We start from the raw sequence: 22,972 nt of genomic DNA on the forward strand, positions 1-22,972 counted from the left end.
GCGTATCGTACAAAAACTTCAAAAGTTTGGGGCTGTGCGTGACTTCAGCCTTGGTGAACTGCTGCGTGTTTCATGCTTGTGGTGTTCACACATGCAGCGTTGTTGCAACGTTGGTGCTGCATCACGGCCCACAGATATTAGTACTGTATTTCCACATTTATAAGCACAAATTCCACTCGTTTATGAAGTTGTGCAAGCTCCTGCACAGCTGACAACATAGACCTGTAAATGTTTCAAAATAACATGCCTTGTCTCAGGAACTGATGGGATTCTGTCCACAGAGACACTGTCAAAGGGCTTTTGTTTTGAAAGGGAAGCAGGGAAGTTGGAGTAAAACAGACATCTTTGTATTTCCTCATTTCTGTGACAGAGAGAGACTACTATGGTAAAAAGTCACTGTCTATTCCTGCTGACAAACGCACGCATCACGTGTAAAAAAAATTGGCGAGCCACCATTTCTCTAGATATCGCTAGATGGGCGCCGATCTAGCGAAACAACACTGCAAACTGCAAACTGCAAATACCTCCTCTCATCTGCTCTCAAAAACACAGCTCCATAGCACCACTACTGGTCATAAAAACTACAGGCTGCCTAGAAGTACAAAAGCACAGTCAGAAACTCAATAGAGACTCTTAACTCAAAGTCCACTTATCTTTTCACTTTTACAGTACCAGCTTTTACCTGAGCTTCTAAGCCTTTTTTATTGGACCTCCATTATTCTGCAAAGCTACTTTTCCCAAGATTATGAATTTCAAACTCAAATTTCAGTCTTATATTTTTATTTAAATTATCAAGTTTTTAATTTGAGTGCTAACTTAGCTCAACCCAAATATCACATTTCAGCTTTTCATGAAAAAAGATGTCAGATGCCCTCTAAGAGATGTAATTACACTGAGCAATAAAACCTATAGAAACAAAACCTAATCGAGAAGAAGGAAAAGCTTCCTGTAGAGGATGGCATTCTGCCAATCACTATCATCATGATGTGATCTTCCCTGACCATGGAGTGTATATTTTGGCATTATTTTATATTATTTCCGTGATAAAACTTGTCAAACAATGTCAGAAATAACTTAAATGTGGTGTGGGATTAGGAGCCGATCCTGCCTTCGGAGCAGCTGATCCACCTATAAGCACTGCACCAGTAATAGAGCTGTGTAGGGAATCTTTTGACACTGAAACTGTTACATTCAAGATTGAAAAATATCAAACCAAAAATATCACTATTGGCCTTCAAAAACTCATATCCGTCTAACCCCAGCTGGCGTGTGAGAGAGAAAAAGAGGGAGACTGCAAACCACATCTTAGCCTGCCAAAAATCACATTTCCCCTCTACAGTATAGCTGGTTTACATTAACTCTCACACATGCATGGCAAGGCTCGAGTCCACCCACTTCACATTTCATTACCAAGAAAAGCTCAAACTGTTATACCAGCCTCTCCAATACAGCACAAATCTCCAATGTAATTCATCAAAACTTACGATGAAAAAGAACTGTAAAATGGGCTGGTTAAATGGTGGGGAGGAGGTATGGGAGGGGGGATGCACCGCAACAGATTCATCCCATGGGATTATGAAGCTATGGAAACTGGCGAATCTGGGGTCAAACATGGCCTCTACATGTGTGATCTATTGGCCAGCAGTACAATACTAATGGCAGGGGAATAGCTACATATCACATGTCCCTACTGCTGTATTACAATATGTTCACTTCATGAATGTGGTTCTTAGACTAGGTTCCGTAGGTTCTCTTCTCATAGTTTTACATTTGACTGGTATGAATGCTTTAGGAAAAGTGGATGATTCCATATCAAAATATATCAAATATAATTGAGGTATCGCAGCTTGTTCCACATGCGATTTATAAAATGAACACCGCAAACATTGAGTATGTATTGTTTTAATAAGCCACTGGCATATCGGTTATACCGTTGTCTTCTACAGCTCTCTGCCTCTCACAGACACACAGACACAAACACACACTCTGCGCACGACTGCGATTTGCAAATATTATTTATATATGAAGTGGAGAGCTGTTAGTTTGTTTCCAGGTTTCAGAGAATAAATCATTAAGTTTGATGACCCTGCAGTAAAAGTCTAACTTAATGAGTGGTAGTGGCAGTAGTGTGAGCGGGTGAGGTGTGTTTGCAGAGCTCCAATCACGACAATTTAGTCACGTTCTGCGACCACGCAGTACCAGTGCGACTTAGAAATCTTTGCAATATATGGACTGGAGCACTGTTAAGTTTGTTGCCCGCTCACAGTGAATGTATCCCAACGGTTAAAGGCACTACGGTGTCTGTTTAACTGTCTGCTAGCACCAGCATCCAACGATTGACCGGATGATTAAGTCCACAGCAAAAACATTGACACTACCGGCCTGAGACGTGCCAGGTCTTTCAAAATAAAAGCACCATCAGTCCCGCTCTGATTTAATTATGACCATACTTTTTCAAACTTCACTATGAAAGTACTTAATTGAACTTCCATATAACCACATTTTATGAAATGTTAATTTAACAGTGTATTCTACTTTATTTAATGACAATAAGTACTTTATTTAACTTTATGTAACTGTAGTTTCTTCAATAGTTTTTGTTTTTTAGTAGTTAACATTAGTTTAAAGGAAAAGCAATATAGCCTTGAAATATTGCAATATTATTTTAAAGCCATATCACCCTGCCTTAGTTGAATGGGGCAGACTCAAGCTTTTTGTTGGTATTATTTAGATAATGGTGTGTTTTGTATTTAGCAATATTAAAGAGGCAACTCTAACTATATGACCAAAAAGTATGTGGAGATCCAAAACCATGCACCCTTTAATGATTGCCAACAATCTCATTCTAATGCAGCGATCCACTGTGCTCGAAAAAAACAGGCCCTCAGAAAGTGCGCCACCCTCTTAAGCAAAATTTATATAGTAGAAAGTGGAACTACAGCATCACGTGATGCACAGAAAGACTTTTCCCCATTTGCTTAACATTGGAAAAGAGACCTCCTTAAATCACTAGATAATTTTTTTTTGAGACATTGAATTTTTAGAACACATTCTTTAATAGCCATTATTAAAAACATTAAGTCCTAAAGATGTAAAATGCGCCATTTTCCGAATAAAGATTTGAAATTCGGTATTTCTCCAGACAGAAAATGAACGCGCATAGGACCTGCGGGACTCTACCACATGCACACGCATGTAACTCTTGGAGTCCCTGATACAGCATAGGCTTCGTGACGGCCTTAGTAATGGATATTTTGGAATCATAACCATTTTACAACACATCAATGTTGGCGCTAAAGCCTGTAATATGGACGTCTTACCGTGTCTGTATCAGAGAGTATATACAGTCTACAGTCAGTATTCAAACTACCGGTTATCAGTGAGCAGCGCGGAGCACTAGTGACAGTTATTGAAAGGTACTGAAGGTAGTATTTACTTACAGTTGAGCTGTTTAATAAAACAATGTTACAAGGCACCACCTATTATTATATTTTTGTGGGCACAACACATTTTGATTCTGTTAATTTAACTTCTCCGGTCGTAATTACGATATGATTCCCTGTTAAGTTGTATGTATATTTGTGTGTGTGTGTGTGTGTGTGTGTGTGTGAGTGTGTAGAGACAGATAAATATACCATTATCTGATTATCACGTAAAAACCGAAGGCACCACTGTCGTCATACTGCCAATTAGCTGCTGTTGCTAATAATAAGCTACTACAAGATGAATGCTCGTGAACGAGCGCTGTTCGCTTCGAGCACTCGGGTCATCTGTGTGAGCGAGCCAGTGAGTCGGAGTCAGTGCTCGGGTACACTCGGCTGCATTCAGCTGTCGTTAATCACTTCTACACATGCTCTATGGGCCAACAGATCCGGGTATTTAACATGTTTTCTAAACCCGGATAAAGAGTTTCCTCTGCTTCATGCGCCACTGAGCAGCTCTCTAGATCCATGGAAAAAAACAATCTCAGAAAGTGCGATGAAACAGTCATTCAAGTCAGAGACTCAGGCAGGATTCATCTAGCTACAATGACCTGTTCATCAATAACATTACTTTTTGTAGTGTTTTGTGTTTTGTTTGTTTCACAACAAAATGTGCTGTAACAACGTTGTAGCTGCCATTTCCAATTACTTGTATTTGACTGAAGTCAGAGGTCATTTTACACAATTTTGAGCTGTTGTATTTAAATGAGCTAAAACAGGCAAGGCAGTCAACTTATTTCACGTCATTCCTCTTTGCTAATGATGCTGTAGCACTTGATATAGGTCATGTGTAGATGCTTGTGAAACTCACAGATTTGCCATGCAAACATCAGTTTGCTGGGGAGGTCAATGTTTTTTTGGACTCATTTAAATACAAAATGGAATGATCAACTTCCGACTAACAATGGATTGGAGCATACAGGAACCCCCAGATAATCCCAATGATGTAATCTAGAAAATAATCCCTGGTTATGTCAACAAGGTTTTTACATGATGTTGTTAGCAATACCAGTTCCAGTCAGGTTAGCCACTGTTAGCAATACAAGTTGATATCTACACATTCTGTTGTGTTTCATGGATGCAATCACTGTAGCGATATGTCCACATATAAATTGTACAGCACTTGTATGACTGATGCAATGAGACATAAATAAGACAGAAAATCAAATAAAAAAATATATTGGTTGAGATTTCACTACTACGCAGAACAGCCATCTTGGGAGCTTGAGGTCAGGTTTAGTGAGGCATTTCCGACTTTCCAAGTAAAAATTCTGACTTTAGGGGGCCTTTAACTTTAAATTTTCAAATGGAAACTAGGAAATTCGGACTTCCAGGAACTCCATAATTATGACTATCCTAATGGAACGCACCGTGACAGAAGGCACTGTTGAGTTGCATTATGGGAATTAGTAGGATCCAGTGTTTTTAAACTTTGACCCATTCTGGACTATAAGTCTAAGTATCTTGGCCTCTGTGGCTTCAATTTTGTCCATTAATTTTTTAAGCCTGCCTCTCACAAGTATCCCCAAGTTAAAGCCCCCTGTCACTCATGTGTTAAACTAATTGTGACTTCACTTTGATGGTTGACCTTTTCTGTGCAGAGTTTGACACATGTGGCATCTGAAGGGTTAAAGTTTCTCTGTGCTCACCTTAAATCTTAACACCAGCATGATTTTGTGATATCTCAACTAGTCTGGAAGTCATTTCGGGTCGCGTATATACAACTTGACCAAATGCAATATGGGAATTTGAAGCCTTAGTGCCCATATAATGGACTTTTCAATTAAGAAGCAAAACATCCCAAAATTTTTGTTATATTACTTAATGATGAATAATTTTTTAAAGGCTTGCTACCACATTCTCTTCAGCGTACTGGTAAACATGGAACATCTTTTATATTTAACACAGAAAATAGTACAATAAATAAATGAATAAATCCTTAAAACAAGTCTTACATGTATCTTGAATCCTGCTACTTGATCAATTATAGTCACAGAGGAGACTGATATCTATTTAGGTTTGCCTTCCATTTTAATGTAAACCCAGAGCCGGTCTCAGAGAGATACCTCTTCCTCTTGATCGCCACTAACTCTACTTAGCAAACATTCCTAAGATACTGTTTCCACTACTGCACTCCATGTAACCTCGCAATAGACTATAAAATCAGCTGTGGCCTGAAAATGTTTTAGAAGACAAAAATGACTGACAAAAACTACTAAAAAACTGCCTAAAAGTAGCCAAAATCAAACAACTAAAACTAATATAGATTTTTGTTAAGTATGTCTGAAGAGGGGATCTTAAATGCAAGTGGGATGTTAAATTGCTGGAGTACCCCTTTAAGAGTGCTCTTAATTGGCGCTAACAAGAAAAGAAAACTTGGGTAAAAGAGGTGTCTATAGACTTTTGGCCAAATTGTGAGTGTATTTTCTGGATTAATAGCTGAAAAGCGCTCTCTTGTTCTGTCTTCTGTCTCTCTCTTGGATGGATTTATTCATATACTACATTGGCATGTGTTTTAATCAGAAACACTGCTGCCAAAACAGTGAGCGTAACCTAGTATTTCTAAAGCCAACATACACTGGTTAATACTGTACTGCTATATTTCAAACTGTATTAAGATGATAAAGCCTCTCCCTCTCTCTTTCAAACCCCATATGGATCAGTTTAAACACACCCGGGTTTGGCCCACTTTCAGAATGTCACAGGACATTTATCTTTATTCCCTTCTTCCTCTCCATACCTTATAGAGAAATTGCTTTTACAGATGTGCTCTCTGTAAACTCATCTCTCTCTCTCTCTCTCTTGCACTTTAGTACATGGTTGTCTGCCTTGTGCCTTGCACTGTGTCTGTGTACACTTAAAGAGCTTTCCATCTGGAAAATATATCCTTTCACTCGATGTATAGAGGCATAGGAGGAAAGCACTTTCTTCTCTTCCTCTGCTAATCAGACATACAGGGGAGGGGAAAGCAATTCAAACCTATTCAGCAACATTTAGTTTAGAAATACAAAGCTATTATGTCATATAATATGTTAGTAAAATATGTTGTATATAAACGACATGTAGTGTGAAATTTTAAAGAGGTGTGCAACTGTTCAGGCTTTAACCAAGGTTTGCAACTTGAAACTTGCTACAGATACGTATGTATGGTTTTCAGAGGATTATTCTGACTTTGGGGATCTTAAAGGGACAATTCACCCCCAAATCAAAAATACATATTTTTTCCCCAAACGTGTCATGCTATTCATCAGTGTAGATAGTTATGGTGCAAGTTGCAGAGTGTTGGAGAGATCAGCTGTAGAGATGTCTGCCTTCTCTTCAATCTAATGGAACTAGATGGCACTCGGCCTGTGGTGCTCAAAGCGCAAAAAAAAAAAACATTTGAAAAATTTAACAGTAGGGCTGGACAGTTAATCAAAAAATAATCAAAACCAACATTCAGTACCTTTAACTGGCATAATCTTCCCCATGTCGGTTATTTCGGGGGGTTTTTTGTTTTTTAAATTCTGTTATTCCTTTCCCCACCCAGGTTACCAACTCTCATGCAGTAGAGTATTTGACAACCGAGCTGTGTGTACTTCCACGCCGTTTCATTATCGCACATCAAACAGTTGATGGTCCGACAGGAGCACAGTGAGACAAACAGACAGACATTCAGAAAGTGACTAGTTTAGATTTCTATGGACTCCTTTGTTTAAGTTTCAAGTTAAATCAGACTTTGGATGGAATTATTTAGAAACACCAAGATGCATCGCTCCATGTCTCATCCAGCCGCTCGCACTGAGCTCTCATTATTATTACCAGGCGCAGATGCAATGTTTTGGGGACCTGGGGCCACACTCTCTTTCTCTAACTGGGAATGTTGGCAGGCTGTTGGCAGCTATAGAGGAAATAGGCCTACTCAAAAAAAAATTCAGAAGTAAATGATTAATAGCACACAACAGAAGTTGAAGTCAGAGTCCTGCAGTCAGGAGAGGTGCCTATTATCAACACAATGTGCTTAAATTTACCTGAAGTTTGTTTAAGATGGAGCTTTTAATTCTTATATAATGCTGGATAGTTAAATACCGCAGCCTGATCAGTGGTTTGGGACTCAGAAACTGACGTTAAAAGCCACGCCACAGCCGCATGATACATGTCAGTTTAGAGCATGGCCAGACAGAACTTGTTGCAGTTGTATGATACACCACCGGATGCCAGGAGTGGAAGTGGATAAGTTTTGCGAAACCCCAGACTTTCACCCGGGAGCCCGCTGTTCACTTTCCATCTGAATGTTCAGCCAAACCAAGATGATTTTTTTGTTAAGTAAACCATATGCTTTTGCTGCCTAAACCTAACCATGTGTGTTTGTTGCACAAGGAAATAAACATAAATATGAGGTGTTTTACCAATGTTGTAATTTAAGAAAAAAAAAAATACTGTCTGCATCTAACAAGGAGAAACTGTTTATTTCCTGCGAAAACAGATGTGTATTTTGAAAAGACAAAATGCATTTAACATGTGTATATTGATACACCGTCCTGGAAAGTCAACAACAAACCCAGATGGATACGAAGCATGTCATATGTAAGCAGTGAAAGGCACTGACCAAGCAGTGATATTTGACGAGGTAGGATGAGAGCATGTTGACCACACAGAAGGAAGCATGTATCGACTGCTAGCTCACCTAGCACCGATGAGCTAATTAACAAAACAGCTCAGCTGAGAAGGACGCCATTAATGTTTACATCTTGCACTGTCACTAGCCTCTCATCAATAATTAGACGCGCTCTTCCTCCTGCGTAGTGATATGGTTGGTTGGTAGTTCCTACCTGAAACTGCTCACAGCATGGTCTGTGAATTATCTTGGCTAACCGGGTCATGATTTCTGGAGACCTTATTGTTGAGTTTTTCAAATGTATTTTTGGTGCTTTGAGCACCACAAGCTGAGTGCCCTCTAGTCTCATTTAATTGGAGAAAGGGCAGACATCTCTATTGCTGATATCTACAACACTCACACCAAAACTATGTAGATTTAAAAATAGCACTCAGCTAATGGGAAAAATCTGTTCTTTTGATTTTGGAATGAATTGTTCCTTTAAGCATTTAGTAACATTTTTCTGATTGATAGTATGAAATATGTATATAATACTATTATAAATGACAATATCTGAAAAATAATGCTCATAACTTCTGTTGCTATTAACAAAGCTTAAGGGAAAGTGAAAAAATACCATGTTCTAAAAATATTGTTCCATTTTTGCTACAATCTCTGCCAACAAGTAGTGACTCAACCTGTAGCCAGTTCATGAAAGCTTTTTGTTGGAAACATCTCTGGTTCAGATATGTGATGTGTCTCTCCCCAGCAGAGGCAGCAGCAGTGTGTTAAAAATAAAAGTGCCACCCACAGAAAGGTAGGATTCATCAACAGGAAAGATGTTCAGTAATGAACATGCTGTTTGATTGATAGAAAGGCCACTGCAAGTGCACCATTGAATCTGTTTTTACAAATTCAGTACCCAAGATATAAATGAGAAATTCAACAACCCTCTGAAAGAAGAGGCTGTGTTGAGTATTAAAAAAAATCATGTTCATCCAAGTTAAATCCATCCACTGTCCACAACCTCTCATTTTCCTGTCACTTTCCACTAATGAAATAAATCAGTGGTTTGACACACTAATTGGATACATGCGACTTTCTTTGACCTCATCATACATTTTCCAAGACATCTTAACTCTGTTGTACATTCAATTTAAGTTTTTCACAATATTGCAGTGAGAGTTAAGTGCACTTGTTTTTCACACTATATTTAGCTCATGTCAAAATGCCACAGAGCTGCCTGCACTTCACTAAGTGCTGATGTCCTCTTTACCACACGTTTAGCATTCCATTCTCAGCAGTCAATAGAAAAAGTAATTAGTAACTTCAATGTTACTTACGTAAACAGACATAATATTTGGACTAAACCTACAGTGCCAGACCCAGCACATTCAGCGCCACAGGTGAACTGCATTGTCAACGACTAGAGGTGGTAACCCTACTAAAGAGCGACTGTTAGCATTTGATTTTTGTATCATTTTTCCCATTCATTCATTTAACCATAATTGTTTTGAGCAGTGTGTGGTGGTGTGTATTTATAGATGCCTGGGTGGCTGCATAGGCAGTTGTCTATTTCCCCTCAGCTCATTCTCACTCCCACCTGGTCAATTCCACTGCTCTGTCAGTGGACACTAGCAACAGGCAAGGATGCACAGAGGCACCCTTTCGTCCATATATTTCAACAGATTCTCATCCCAACTTGCAAATATCAACACTTCAGTTCAATTCACTTTATTCGTCCTCGAGGGGCAATTTGTAAGGCACGCAGAGTAGGTATAAAACTATATATAATGACAATAAAATAAGGACGACAAAGAATAAAAATATATTTTAAAAAAGAAAGAAAAAACGATTACAAGGAGGTAGAAGGATTACAAAGAATACACTAAGTATCCTCCTGCGTCTGTTGATATTCCAGGACGGCCTGTCTATTTATGCCTGTTTAATGCATTGTCTTCAAAATACACTTCCGTTTTCGCAGGAAATGTACAGTTTCTGCTTGTTAAATGCTAAAAGTCTAGGGTTGTAATTGGTAAGCACTTTACTAATCCATTATTGATAAAATTAAAAATTGATTTATTAGTTCATAGTTATTTGAAAAAAATAAAACTTTAATTATTTCAAATAATACCAAATGCGTTTTTGCCTCAATCAGGCTCACAGCAACATGTTGCACATACTTTACCAGAATTGCATAGCAATTACTGCATCTATTGATCAATTAATTTTCCACATGTAACTAGTATAAAAATTTAGAAAGTCAGCAAAGTGTGGGCAGGAGGGGAGGTGGATCAGTCAAACAAACTCAGAATCCCAAAAAAAAAGTCAATTAAGTTAATTTAATAACAATGTAGTGTGTGAATATATGTAACATGCTACGCTGGTGACGCACATCACATGATTTATGTCTTGTGACATCCTATTATGTTACTAACAACCATAATTATTTAAGGTCAAATCTGGATATTTTCTTCTAAACCTAACCACAGACTATTAATGCCTAACCTTAAAGAAGTAAACCAAAATATGAGGTGTTTTACCAAAGCAAGTTTTTTGTTAAAGACTGTATGCATTGAATAAGCAGAAACTGTACATTTACTGTGAAAATGGAAGCGTATTTGGGAAAGACAAAGTGCACATAATACGCGTAAATTGACATGCTGTCCCTGAGCATCCAAAACTGATGCTAGAGGGCATCTAGAATTTCATATTTTGATGTGTAGGTCCACTGACAAAGCAGCAGGTTTTTGACTAGATGGGATTAGAACGTGGTGGTTGCCTATAGGAAGATCTGCCCTATAAACCCATATGGTATGTGTGTCCAACACGTTCTTATCCAAACTCCATATTACGCTCTAGGTATCTCTCTGCTGTTTACATTCCAAATGCTGCTAGTGTGATGTCAACAAATGCACATGATGGGATGACACGGCACGTGGTTATGTTTCAGAAACAACAGCACGTAGCAACCAACACCAGAATGTCAACACAAATGGTTGCACAGATGGTTGGGTTTACGGTAAGGAGGCACATGGCAAGGTGTAGAAAAAAAACATCACATTCAGAAAGGGAAGCGAACATCAGACTCCCACATGAAAGTCTTGGGTTTGTGGGACCCGTTACCACCACCCTTTAGGCACAGTCGTGCTCCTTATGATATTATGATGGTACCGGTAGCGTAACAACCTGATGCCGTCCTGCCGCGTTTCTCGTGCACTTAACAGGTTCCGTCCAGCCGCGTTCTCAAGTGACACCGCCCATGCATGTATCATGTGAACGCAGAAGCTGCCATCTAGTCATCCGCCAGCGTAAAATAACACAGCCAGCAGTTCTGTCTGGCCACGTCCTCAGCTGACGCCCTCCATTCATCCTCCGTTTCATCCGCACGCGAAAGGTGCCTTTTGGCGTCATGCACTTACACCCAAAGTACTGTCAAAGTTGGTGTTTCAGATTTTAGGCTACAATGTTAGCACAGACTTAGTGAGGCCTGTGGTAACACCCTCTTACCATAGGATTAAACCCACCAAACTTGAAAAAAATCTTATATTCTGTAACACACACAAATACTTCCACAAGAACTTTGAATTCAAGAGAACTCTGAAGTGAAAAATACATCTTCTGATGTAACAGCGATAAAAATTTACAGGCCAAAGATACAAGACAACTCAGGCAGCGCACAAGAATGTAAAGATGACACAAAAGCACATGGACACTTGAGAGAGAAGTTAAACACAGTTAAATTGTCTTTTATTGGCAGCTGTGTGCCTCATGATGAGCTACTATAGGTCACACTCTGGCCTTTATCTTCATCAGCTCCATCCCTGCTCATGCCCAACCTGAATACTCCTGCTTTTTCTTTCCAAACTATTTTCTTAAAAAATAAATAAATAAAACAAACACGAAACTCTGAAGAGCCTCCGTGCCAAGTCTCATAAGTTTGCCAATATTCGACCTTGATCAGCGTCTAGACGAGCCGTGACACACAAACAAAACCCGAGTGCTTCTCCTGAGTGCACTGTATCAGATGTAATGACCCCGCCTGCCTCCAGTCCACTTATATAAGGCAGGATTACACAAGCGAAAAAAAAAAAAAAAACACCGCGAGGAGCAGACGAATATAGCTCGGTGAATCTCCGTGTATATTTGATCAAGCGTGTGAGCTACAGTGTATGTGAGGGGAGCAGTGGAGTGTGTTTGAAGGAAAGAAGGATGTGCATGAGTCTATATGTCAGAGAGGGGTGGGGGGCACACAGGCATAGATGGAGGGGAAGGAGGCAGGGGGTTGCACACATTCTCTGTGGTTTGAGAGAAAGAGAGCAATTTATCATCTCAGCGCGGCTCGAATGTATAAACTGTTTGGGCTGTTGGAAATTCACATTTTATACAACTACTTTGGCAGTATTGTTTGAGATGAAAGTCACAGCAGTCAAGTTAATGCATTGAATTAGTGTGAGAACAAAAAAGGGAGACGAGGAAGAGGAGGAGGTGGAGGTGTGGGAAGTGGAGGTGTGGGTTTGACTTAAACAGCAGAAGGACTGCTGGAGCTACTTCCACACTTCAAGGGCTTCAGTGACAGGGAAGCTGCTCCATTCAGCACCGTCAGCAGTTTTGCTCGTGTGTGTGTGTGTGTGTGTGTGTGTGTGTGTGTGTGTGCGTGTGTGTGTGTGTGTATGTGTGGTACATGTGTGCCTATCCACGGGGAATGAAAACTCCCCGTGTTGTTGTTCCATAAAGCAAGGACACTTTCCTACATAGGCACAAAGGACAAGTACACACATACCGTATGGCCACATATGATTTAGTAGACTGATATATGGATGAGCTCATCCACCGTACTGATATGGACCTTTTATTAAAACTCAGATATCAGCCACATTTTCATTCACCTTTTAATGTACATGATTAAACATATTTCATGTAATATTTGATGCAGAGATCCTTTAAATTTAATTAATTCTCGTGACATTTTGATTGGATTCCACACAAGTTGGCATGAATATCTATGACTACTACTCAGTGTCACATGTAAAATGTCATTGATTTCTCATTACATTACTCATTGAAAAAATAATTATATTTACTAATTTACTAACAACAGCAAAACTAATTATTTACATCACACCTTGTCACACACACACACCCGTTCAGCCCGTCTCCGTCACAATATCAAAGCCCGCACACCCAGGTCACATCCTGACATATGGGTGACCAGCCCGTTCTCATTCCACACTCATCAAATACCGCCACTTTTGCAGTGCTTTAGGCATAAGATCCCAACTGTAAAAGTTACCATTTGCGTCCGCATGATATGCCCCTGGACAGCATCAGCTGAGACGTGTCTGGACAGAGAGTTTGCAGTGTTTTAATATGCCGCTGGATGGCCAGACATCACCTGCCATGGCAGCATGATATATTGACGATCGGTGTCAGTTGAGAATGCGGCCAAACTGAATCTGTCATGTCCTCATGATTCCCTACATAACATTGGTTATGTAACGCATATTTATGGGTTAAGCTGATTGTGTGACAGGCTGCCTGCGAGGCGTCACTACAGTCTATTAGTCAGATTCACGCCTCGCTCCTCCACAGCTCCACCCTCTCCATACACCAATGGGTTAGCCTTGATCATACACAGTTCTCAGGAGAAGTCCCTCTCCTAACCCCGGATTTCCACCAGATCTGTGTGCAGTCCGGCTCCGCTCCATCACGGCAGACAGAGCAAATAGATTGTACAATAGTCTATGTGTCAATTTCCACCAGCTCCACTGCGCTGCGGATCGACTCCGTCCCCGCTCCGGCAGTCCAGAGGCTTGCGGATCAGATACGCAAGCCTCCTATTTTTGCTGGGCCCTGGATCACTTCGCATAAATTTAGCCGACTTTAACACAGAACAGACAGGAAATCGGACAGCGATACAACATTAAAACATCCGGTTACTTTTCAGAATAAAACACTCTGTGTTTATGTCTGATCATATTTCACTTAACTACATCAACAAAACGTCAAAATGAGCAGATCCAGGCCTGGATTCAACAGGTCACAGGTTTTCGAAGGTCATTACTGGCAACACGGACGAGGAAAAGCCAATTTGGAAGCTGGAAAACCACAAAATTATTTATGACACCACACATCCTTTTATAAGGACAACCATAGACAGGAAATGGCGTGGAGCAACTTTTTGGGAGTTATGGGAGTGAATTGACATCACTATAATTAATCCACGGAGTGAATGGAGTTACTACTTTTTCTTCTGTACTGATATACTGCACGTGATTCTCTAATGACCACGAGAACTCTTTGGTCTCGCCACTCTGGCTGATCCGGCGGTGCTGCGCCATGCCGGACTCAAAACGCAACCGGCGGGGATTGACAGATGACAGAGCACGGAGCAAAACCACAGCGGAGCAAAACCACAGCGGAGCCGTAACGCAACGCACATGCAAGCGGTGGACATCTGCTGTAACTGAAGGGTGATTAGCCAAATTGTAGGCAGTGCCACATGGCAGCTAACAGGCAGCTTAAACAAAACAATATGTAAATATGACAACTTTTACATAAGCAAGAGTTGCCTTTTGGTAGCCTAGTTGCTAAACACCACTAACACGTCTGGCCGCAGCTCTAAGCTATTGTTCCACAGCGGTCTGTTCTCTGAGCACAAATTAATTCTCTCAGTCAGACTCCCAGTAAGACCACAACCAAGTCCATCAACAAAATTGTCAAAGTAGCCGAGTAGTACTGGGATTAGTAACTGAAATGCAATTATGGAATTTCAGGAATGAATCCCTTTATTGGTAAATGTTGGGATATCACCAAATATATGCCTTTTCTTTGCATTTATTCGCAATTGTTTTAATGTGTTAATGCTACAATTTGAATAAAGTTAGCCACACTGGGTTAACTTACTCCATGCTGTACACTTTACAAAGAGACAAACAACAAGCGGGAGAAAATCCCCACTGTGGAGTGTTGTCAGCCCCATGCTGACTTTTACTAAACGATAGCAAAGGAACCATAAAGGAACACTTTGTATCATACAGGAGGCTATGATGAGTGAAGGAAAAGGAACGTCAAAACACACACTTGAGTCCGTAGTACGGTGGCACGGTGGCACCCAGCAGTAAAGTGCAGCCATCCCTGGCTGGCACATAGGACACCCATTCACTCTGTGACAGGGTGTCACACCACATGATTTATGATGGGTAATTATGGTTATGGAGGTGACATCATATCCTACTCGCTGGCTCCCGCATGTATCCATGCTGTGTTTCTGTGTGTCTCTGCGTGTGTGTGTGTGTTCGCATGTGTGTTCGTGACTAATTAGTTATGCTGTCTGGATCCAGCAGCGACTGTCTTTGTTTTTCTACAGAACGGAAGACAAGGCATGTCACAACAACATATCTCGCAGTTCCTCCAGACGTGCAGCCGTGCACATGCGCTCACATCCGCGCTCAAACGCACAAGCACATAACATTTGCACATATGGGTCCACAAAAGAGTGCCTCCACGTTGCTTTCATGCTCAAATTTTACTTCTCTGTTCATTTGGAGAACAGATTGGGCTTTCTTCACCTTAGTAAGGGCGGGGACGGGACAAAAGTAGCGGGGAATGATCGTTTGCAGTTCCTGACAGAACTAACCATCAGTTTACCACGGTCTGAAATTGGCGGCAGTGCGAAGCATACAATTAGAAATTATTACTCTGCACCTAACTGCTGCTGACAGGCATGGGGACGACAAATGAGAAAATGGAAAGATTATAACACAGTTTTTCTCTCCTGTACACATCTGCTAATTCACTTGCCAGTTCTAAATAAATGCATTCATCTAAAAATGATTTGACAAGCCATGCCTACCTCTTGGATTAGAGACACAGAGGCTGCTGAAAAAAATATTTTCAGTCGGCTTTGCGCAGTTAAATCCATCATCAACCTGGAGGCTATTTTTTAACACACATTTTTCTTTTTTTTCCAATCTTGACGAAGCACTTTCATGTTTTTTTGAGGAGTTTGGAGACTGCACAGGTCACTGACTGCAGATAATGTGCAGAGGTCACTTTGGGACACATGGACATCATTAATAAGCCAATTTAGATGAAACAAAATAATGCAAAAAAAAAAAAGGAAATAGATCAGACTGGCTGCTGTGAGTCACCCGAATGAGTAGCATTACTTATTTTGCTGTTGAGTGGACTCATTTCAATCTCCACTCAGAAGCATGGCCATAGCCACAGGGGCCTCATTTGGGAACGGGCTTCAAAAGTCCATATTTGAACTTTAAACTGCTATTAAGGCAACGGCAGAAAATTCAAAACACTGCATTGCTCTCTAAAGTCACCGCAGATCAGCATTTCCATGTGAAAAAAAAAAATCTATATCTCCTTGCTCCCTGACCCTGCGGATATTTTAACAAAAGTGACCTTTTGCAGATTTTCCCCCTTGCCTCTGGCATGGATGAAACTTCATCAACTCTCAGGCCGTAACCACACCGAGTAAAACAATGCACCCACTGGCCCACATTTAAATTCACAAGGTCATAAAGAAACTGTATTCATATCACGGTACTAGACTGATGTCCAAGTCTTTTTTTCCATCCCTATATTAGCACTGGTAAGTTAATTATTATAATTAAAAGGTGAATGAATTATTCTACTGTACCTGATGTAGTCCAGTCCATCTCTAAGTGGGCTGTGTGGTTCCTGATGTAAAGACGGCACTTTATGTGGATGGCTCTACTCTCCTGCTCCCCTGCTCTTTAATGCATCACAGAAATATTTTGCTCTTTCCCCTCCTCTGCTGCCAGAGCCTCATACTGTGCCTCCTGCAATGCTCCTGTCAAGCTGCGTAATTTTGTGGACGGCACAGGCACTGAACAATTATTGGTGCGTAAAACAAGTCACTTGAAGTGGCGCTCTCAAGGCATCACAAGGCAGCCCAGTCACCAGAGGAAAATGTTGACATTGTATGTTTCTGCAAGTCACGAATATGTTACATTTATTTCATATATGTATATCAGGGTTTCTAAGAGTGATGTCATAATGAGCTGACTTTGTCGGCTGGAGGAGGAGGGAATGATGGACGGCAGGACACCTGCCAACCTGCAGACTAAAGGTCGACCAATCATGGATTTTTAGAGGCCAATATAATAACAATAGTTTGGAACTGGAAAAAGCAAATAGCTGATTAATCAGCTGATATCTCACCGCCCCGCCACAAACATCTTTTGACAGCGTCGGAAATTAAGTGAGCATGTAAGTCAAAGTAAAACATAACTGAATAAATGCATTCATCTGGGACTGAACATCAAACTAATTGTAAAAAATCTAAGGATAGGAGATTTTTATGTTTTGTGCTGTTGTTTTTCAACAAAGTCAGCCTGAAAGTCTCTGGTACACAGTGATTTTACCTTGACCTCCTGTTTGGAGCCTTCATGCAATACTGTGATTAGAGATGAGCAAGGCAAGGCAGCTTTATTTGTATAGCACATTTCATACGCAGGGCAATTCAAAGTGCTTTACAGAATAATAAAATATAAAAACATAATAAAAGATACAGGTTCATAATAAAAGAGAAAGAGATAAGATAAAAAGTTTCAATCAATTACTAAATTACTAAAAACAAAAAAATAAACACCAATAAACGACAAAAACAGCATTTGCAGCAGCAGTTAATTTTTACCAGGACATGGCTGCTTTTTTTAATGGGTTTGTGCCCTCCAAAACGGGCATTTTAAGCCAAAACATGGTTCCTAACCATTACCACGTGATTTTTGTGCCTGAACCTAACTACACATTAAAATTTAAAATTTTCAACATTTCTGCTACATCACAAAATGTAACGCATCTGTGGCTTGCAGAAATGCACGCCAGCATTTTCTCTGGCTATTGGTTTGTACAAGGCAGAGGCAGAGTATCATGCAGAGCACGTATCACATATTATCACACTTTTCACTAAAAGTATTTGACTTTTGGTATATGGTTTTCGTATTGCATTGAGAGACAGGGCTCTGTTATGTGTGCGTCCATTAATAATAAGCAAGTCTCGAAGGAGGGGAAGAATAATAACTCAGAGCTGAGCACTGAAGCCTGCAGGTGACATGGCGCACTGACTTGAAAGAAACTGCCTGCTCATCATCTCGCTGCAGATGAAGGGCTAAACAGTGAACTCAGCCGTGTCTGTAATGTTTCTATAGTCCACCATCATCCCCTCAAATAGCATGAGAACATCTCCTAAAGCCCACCAGAGGATTTGCTTCCCGAGGACCCCGCAGGTAGCTCAGAGCTTCACAACCCATTCTTAGCTTTAGTAATCAAAACATCTTCACATCCTCGGTTCCTGTCCGCCTCTGCTCTAAGACTCGCTGTATCGCCTCTCAGTAGGCAGCCGGCAGAGGAATAGGACAAAAGAGATTGTCATCAAGTCTCCTATCCCTGTGTTTTATGGAAAACTTTCATCTGAGAGACAGCACTGATCCACTGAGAGCAAAACACCTAAACAGTTTGCTCAGGTGTTAGTCTGTCTGCTTCCGTCTGGTATTGACAGCCTTCCAACCACCTCGGGCCCCTACGGAGCTATAATCCTACTACTGAAGCTGTTTAGCATATCCTATTTATTAGTAGTCTGCTTTCACACCTTCCTGCCTTCTGCTTAATTGCTGCCTATATCTCTGCTTATCTCTTTCAGCATGTTATTCACTGCCTTCCCTGCACCAACTCCAACAGAATGAATCTGTGCTAAGTAACACATGTGCCATAGTGTGTCATAGTGAAAACCATGCATCTTCAGATATAGTAATTTTAAATCAAATAAATTTAACACAATATTTCTTAAGGGATCAAGCCACATTTTTCAAGTCTCAACAATATTCACAGGAGATTAGGGATGGATGGGATTTCTTTCAAAAAATGTGAAGAAGGGGGCGGCCTCCAGCTCAGTAAGTAAAGCGAGCGCCCCATGTAGGCTGATTCTTTAGCAGCTACCTGGGTTCGACTCCGGCTTGCCGTCCTTTGCTGTATGTCACGCCCGTTTTCTCTCCCCCTTTGCCTGTCGCTCTCTAACTTCACTATATAAAAGGCATAAAAAGCCAAAAAAAATAATCTTTTTTTTAAAAAAAAGGTGAAGGTAATGAGCAACTTAATATATTATACCAAAATTTGCAGGACATTTGTAAAAATAAAAAATCAAAGTACAATAAGATACCAGAAAAATAGCACCCAAAAAAGGGAAAGTATGAACAAAAACAAACAAGGAAATTACCTGGGGCTTAAAATTAATTTTAATTTTGTTACATGAGTTTAAATATAAAAGTATGATTTGATATTGTTTTCTGGAAAAAAAAAAAAGCTTTTTTAATTTAGCTTTCTAAATCTACTAGTTTCTTGCATTGTAGGACATTTCATGGCTAAGTTGACCATTGCCCTTTCACTATTGTTTTCCAAAGAAACCAAACCAATCCAAAGGTTTAAATACTTGTGAAAGGCATCTGAATCAGCACAAGAAAAGTGATGCTGATCCAGGTTACAAAGGATTAAACAAGCACTGGTGCTAAATTAACAAGGACAGTAGTATTGATAAGCTCAGACGTTACTGGTACACACAGGTTGCAGTGGATAACTGAAGTTAACTCAAAAAACTACTAGAGGGCAACGAAGCTCCTTACTGTAAGTGAAATTAAACCTTTGAAAAAGCAAAAAGACAAAACTTACTGATACCTGTGTTCACTAGTGAGCATTACCACGAAAACATGTAGAAAGCTCCATCTGCAGTCTCTCATCTACCGCCACTAAAATTATGTTTTACACAAGCACAGAGCGCTAGCTCAGCTAAAAGCAAATTCTTACAAATAAGCTAAAATGAAAGCTGTCTGTATAGAGTCTAACTGTTGAGCTTAGTTTGCAATTTATCTTAAATTGGGCAAATTGTTTTATACATAGCTGTTGGCTGAGTCAAACGGCTCCTCTTCCCCCACATGCATGCAGTGAATGAAAACAGCAGAGGGAGGGCAGGACAGAGGAAAGGGGGAATGGCCTTTAGTGGCAGTTAAAAGCTAAACTTCACTCAATATTGAGATATTAGGAATATTATTCATATAGTGACTTTGCAGCTGTAAAAATTACCATTGATGCTCTAGAATCAACAGTAATATTTTAATGGGAATGGGAGGGAAGGAAAAACTGAATTTTGTTCTTGAAACCCTTTAACTTTTACTCTTTTTTTTTACAGTTTGCAGAGCATTTCTTGCCAATCTGCTCATCATGTTTTTCCCATATTTTTGAAAACAATCAAACCAATTTTCCCAGGTTTCAAAGGTTTAAATCCCAATGAAAGGCTTCTAAAAGTAGCACAAGGAAACTGATGTTGATCTAGGTGTTAGAGAGTTAGTCAGAGTTAAACAAAGATATGTTTTTTCACACAAAAGAAAACAAATACAAAATCAAATGAACGCAAAATCTAAAAATTAGCGCTTTGTACTCTTAACACAAAATGTTAACACTTCCTACATAAAGTTCAAATACACTTCCATTTACTGAGCCCACTCTCTCCACTCACACACACAAGGCGAGTCAAACCACTTTAAAACAACAATTATATAACAAGTAGTTCCAACCAAGCCCTCTGATTGGTCAACAAGACATTTAGAATGTGCTCAAATCTGCCTGACAGCAAACCTCAACACTGAAAATATTCTTAAACACTGCATTTGCATAAAATCCAGAATTAGGGCAATGTTCAGGGAGCCTTTCAGAGCATAATGTTATTGATAAGTATGATGTAAAAAATATTTCAAAGCACTTGTGAATTACAGCTCAAATTTAGTTTCAGCTCAAGTACTAGCCAGTTCACAAATAGTGTAAACTATAAACTATCACAAAGATGACACTAACCAGCATAAATCCCCCTGTTCTGTACATACACATTATAAACACTGACACAAAGTGACATTTGCATTTTGGAACATAAACAACAAAACTAACTGCAAACTAAAAACTACTCAGTCCAGGTCTAGGCATGATGGGAAATATAGGCTAAGGACATCAAATATGGGTTGAAGCAAAACATTCCGTTAGATGACAACACCTTGTGCATTTCCTAAAATGATGATATGTCTGTCATTTTTCATTGATTATGACTTTTTAACTTTTCCTTGCTCTTGAGTTATTGGAAATGTCTGGCATCCTCTTTAGCTGTGCCAAGACATAGAGTGACTAGCATAATAAAATACAAGTTTGCAGATGTAGTAATTAAATCTGTATAGAAAAAATGTTTTTTCAGCTGTTATCTTTGTCATAACAAGACTGAGATAGCTGAACCTTTCCACTTAGGTAATGCTTGCCACAGAGATGCTAACCCATTACTGCCCTGCTCAAATCACCTTAAAGCACACTCTCTTCTGTTATATTGTTTAAATGTTGCGTGACACATGTGTGTTGTGTGCAATGGTCCTTTCACCAATTTAAAAAGAAAGAAAATAAAATAAAAGCTACCTGGTGTTATGGTGTAGGTTTCCATGGCGTGTTTTCCAGTCAGTCGGTGTCTCCTGATGTCCGGACGTGGTGATGGAGCCCTCTGGCAGGAGACGCTCCTTCTGCGTCCTTTATTGCACCGCGGCCAGAGGAAGTCTGAGCGGCCGGTAGCTCAGAACGCTTTCTGGTTCTCCTCGGCTGTTCCTCGTCAAAAACGTCGTTTGAATACTCTAAATAAGCTCTGTTCGCTAACGGGGTCCCTACTGTCCATTCACTGCGCTAATGAATGTACTGTGTAGCTTAGCAAGCTGCTTAATTAGCTACGCTTAAGTGGACGTAGCTGTTCAATTAGCTAGCATGATGCAGCTGGTGAAACAACCTAATAGGATGGATTCTTCCACTGCGCACAAAAACCGGCAAACAAAATCCCGTCAATGTCACTAAACGTCAGTGGAATGTCCAAGAATCAGTCAACAAACTCAAAACAAACAAACAAAAAACATTCGTTAAAACTCTAACTCTACCAACTCTGTTTTGCACACGGCGCTCCCTGACTCCTGCTTCACTGCCCCTCACTGATCACGCACTTCCCTCGTGCCCACAGGCATCAGCCAATGGGAACACAGTATTAGACTCCAGCTCATCGTCACCAGTAACATCAGAGACTAAACCACCAACTCTTTCCAAAGACATATTTTTACTACACATTGCTCTTTTTAAAATTATTTCACAATGTACACAATAGATTTTAAAGATATAAATGTTTAAGATTTACAATACATGTCCATATTTTAGCTTATGATTTTTAATTTCTTATGTAGGCTAACAAAGAAATTATTTGGCTGGATTGAATAATCAGATATTATCAAAACACTAGGGGAAAATGTCCAGAAAACTATATGTAAAACTGTCTTATTTATATATTCCAAATTTCATCACAGAAGAAATAATACTCATTTATGTATTTTTTATTTATTTTTCATTATTATTACAATTATGATTATATTTATTTATTTTATATTCTGGTAATTTTCTTATAGCTTTACTAATTTCTTGCTAATTTTTGGGTCATTTCTTTTTAAATTGCTCGTCACCCTCCCATGTGGACGTTGTTGTGTATGGTCTGGGTAGACTGTAAAACTGAATTGCCCTTCTGGGATAAATGCCTAAATGTTTTTTGAAAGAAATCAAGGCCATTTGTTCAGGTTTCAGAGGGTTAAATTGAACCAAAATGTACTTAACGAGTCACTCTGCTTCCGTTTTACTTCATTATTCCTTTTGCAGTCCTCCATGTTGGCAGACAAGCTGAGCGCTGAAATTATGACAATTGTCCAAGGAGATGATGTAATTTAGGTTGTGTCACAGTAACAATGACACATTCCAATTTGAGCATTTAAATTCAAGCTGCATGTAGGCCGCCTGTCTCGGGATGCAGTCTTTTATCTCACATCCA

General features: G+C 39.8%; 1 protein-coding gene across 3 annotated transcripts in view; it reads right to left on the reverse strand.

Annotated features, from left to right (window-relative positions):
- nrsn1l (neurensin 1-like) overlaps positions 1–22,064 on the reverse strand; it is a 190,382-nt gene extending 168,318 nt beyond the window's left edge. Inside the window, exon 1 of one of the 3 annotated variants that reach the window (XM_088090302.1) lies at positions 21,541–22,064. The gene's annotated coding sequence lies outside the window, so the exon portion shown is untranslated. The remainder of the gene's footprint in view (positions 1–21,540) is intronic. The other 2 variants (XM_088090304.1, XM_042506830.2) reach the window with 2 other exon arrangements.
- Positions 22,065–22,972: the final 908 nt, after the last annotated feature.

Source organism: Plectropomus leopardus, chromosome 17, assembly GCF_026936395.1.
Source record: "Plectropomus leopardus strain MGB_pleo_1.0 chromosome 17, ASM2693639v1, whole genome shotgun sequence".
NCBI classification, from domain to species: Eukaryota; Metazoa; Chordata; class Actinopteri; order Perciformes; family Serranidae; genus Plectropomus; species Plectropomus leopardus.